Raw genomic sequence first — 3,163 nt, forward strand, 5'->3', positions numbered from 1 at the left:
GTTGGGTGTCGTGCCGCGGCTCCTCCGACTCCGCAAGACAAGGGTGGATTTCTGGTCCTTTTTCCCCATTTGGTCGTCCAAGGTGTTGTTAGGCTGGTGGTGTATGTTATCAAACTGCTGGTGTTGTGTGACTCCAGATATGATTGAAGCTGCACGGATGACATCTGAAGGCTCTGTATTCTGAGCTTGCACACAGTCTCTCTCCATCTTCTCATTTTTTGGGTTCCCTAAACTGGCAAGCGTTAATGCTACTTCGCTATCTGTGTCTGTGGAAGAGTGGTAGACTGCAGACATGGAGAGATGTGCCATGTTTGCAACCGTTGTGACGGAGGAATCATAACAAGAAGTAGATATCAGGCTGAACTCCGAGCCAATGGGCATCATGCCAGATGAATGACCTTCCACCTTATTAAAACTGTTTGCATCTCTATTTTCCAGAACGATATTTGGGCTCACGCCATCATTGGAGTTGATCTGCTCAATCACCATTCCTTCAGAACTATCTTCTTTTTTCTGTGGCTGATGCAGCACATATAATGGATGAGACATGTCCTGCGACTGATGAGCATAAACAGTCTCACTCACAGATGCTTGCAGTAAGTCGACTCCTTCGTTATTCTTTTCTCCTATGCTCTTTCCCAGCGGCACCGACACAAGAGAATCAAAAGGAACAATGTTACCCGCTGGCACTTCGTAGACCATAATTGGTGCTGGGTGGAGGCTCTCATAATAATGCTGGGCATCAAGGGGCAGCGTTCCTGCACCACTAGTTATGCTGCTCAACTGAAGATCGTGTGGGTCATGGCCCTCGTGAGGAGCCTGCTGGCTTGAAAACCCTGGCAGCTTGATGGTTTTGTCAGTACTTATCACACCTGATGCATCCTCCAGGAGGTTGGCCTGAGTGAGGGAGATACTGATTTAGTTTATTTTGAACTGCTGATGAACTTCTCTGCTGTCACGTAATTTTTAAATGTTGGAAAAAATAGAAATATAAATCATTTGATTCAAGAAGACATCATAATGTTAAGAAAATTATATTTCTTCCATATAGATGCACTGGCATAATGAATACACCTGCAAACTTGATGGGAATTTTTTAGGGGGGAAGGGGAAATACATTTAAAAAAACAAGTTAAAGAGTGGCACAGAACATCAGTCAGTTGTAAGAGTGATCCCAAAAAATGTGATTAATAGACTATATTGAATTTGGCCTTTTTTCCTTCTCTACAGTCAAAACAATTCACTGCTGTCTGAGGAGTTACATTTTTCTAATGTTGTGGACTTGAAAAGATGAAGAAAACTGATGGCTGGTGGGATTCACTCCTTGTGCAGTTCATGTTGCACATGCTCAGCCATGTTTCATATGGTACAAATGCAATACATGATGATACAAATTATGGTTCACCTTTAGCTATGAATTATGCAATACAGTAACAAATTTACCAAAAATATTAGTCAGAGTTGGTTAACAACTACTACTAAGATTAACCAAATGTATATTGACACTACTGTTAACTACAGAAAATTCATAGATCTGAAGGCTCACAATGATGCCACTTTTGTCTATCTAAGGTGGTGGCATCAACAACATTGCTCTACTGATGATGGTGAATTTCTTTCTCTGTTAAATTTTGGATATTTTACCATCTATCTATAACAAGGTAATAATCTAACAGATATCAACAATTTTAGTTTTCATTTCAACTGCTTTTTTATTCTTACTGAGGAGTAAATGACAAAATATGGAACCTTATTTCATTCCAACAAGACACAAAAAAATAAAACAGGCATATAAGGAATTACAATCAAACCTCACCTGATGAGCGATAACTTGCACATCTTGATTCTGCTCCATGTCCCCCATCTCACCGTCCATTGTCAGTGTGTCCTCACTCGCCACCCCCAGAGGATCCACCTGCTCGTCACTCACAGACTGCATGTTTCCTTCAGTCAGTCTCAGCTCCTCCACAGGAATGCCACTATTCACCTGGTGTATTTGTCGACTGACCTGGTGAATGTCCTGGGCCACATGTTGCAAGTCCTCCTCCACTGGTTGCATTTCATTGCTCATGGACCTCATGCCTGTGTCAACAGGTCGCAGGTCTACTACCGAGGATAATTCGTGCTTGACACCTTGTGTTGGATGGAGCGCTGGTGATAATGTGCCTGCCGTTACATTTGGCAGAGATTGGTGATCCATACTGCTATGGAAAAGAAAGTTTGAAATAATGAGAGATTTAGAACTTATAAGTGTGGATGACGAAGATTTCCATCATAAACTATTGAACTTATATATGAAACATGATGCTAATATCAATTTTGTTTCCCTACAAAATAAACTCCAGAATCTATATAACTCATGATGTGATTAAGCAAAAACCAGCTTCTGAGATTTTCCCCCATGACAGGATAGGATGTTACCGATTGTGAATGAGTTTACTGCTGTACAAATTGCTCATGTTTGCAATAAGCAAGAAACAAATTTCTGCAGCGAATATAATAAAATTACAGAATAAAATTATTTACCTATTCAAAGCTAGATTCACTAACATTGTTCAAGGAAAAAGCTTTGTAAATATTTTGCAGGAATTGCCTAAATTCATACTTTTTAAGTAAAATTGCAAACCAATCAATTAATCCATAAGCTGGACAGTCTTTATCTTCTCACTGTGAATAAAGGTACCTTTATTGTTATACTGACTAGAATATCTGTATATCTTGCCAATCAACACATAGCTACTTTTAAAAACAAGTACTTTTCTCTATATGGCTTAATGTGATCCATCTGCAGTGAAGTGGCCGTCTGAAGCACAGAATGATATATAGCTAATATGACATGACATGTATTTTTTTATAGTATAGTTGATGCTTTATGGTAGCTGTCCATTTTATGTTCATGCAAAAAATAAAGAAAAATAAATAATGATGAAATGGAGACAAGACATACTATCATATAAATAAATCTGATGACAAACAGTTTGATCAGATATTTAAAAGGGTGTCTTCTGTGACAGGGCTGGCCAGAGAGAGGAAAACCAATGTAATGCTTATCAGATTCACCCTCAGAGACTCAAGCATTCTCTGTACCTTTGGCACTCTGGCAAAAGGATAACAAATATCCACTAGAAGTCAACAAATCACACTAATGATTGGCTGTCAAACA

The sequence above is a fragment of the Penaeus monodon genome, chromosome 31 (assembly GCF_015228065.2).
Source record: "Penaeus monodon isolate SGIC_2016 chromosome 31, NSTDA_Pmon_1, whole genome shotgun sequence".
Lineage (NCBI taxonomy): Eukaryota > Metazoa > Arthropoda > Malacostraca > Decapoda > Penaeidae > Penaeus > Penaeus monodon.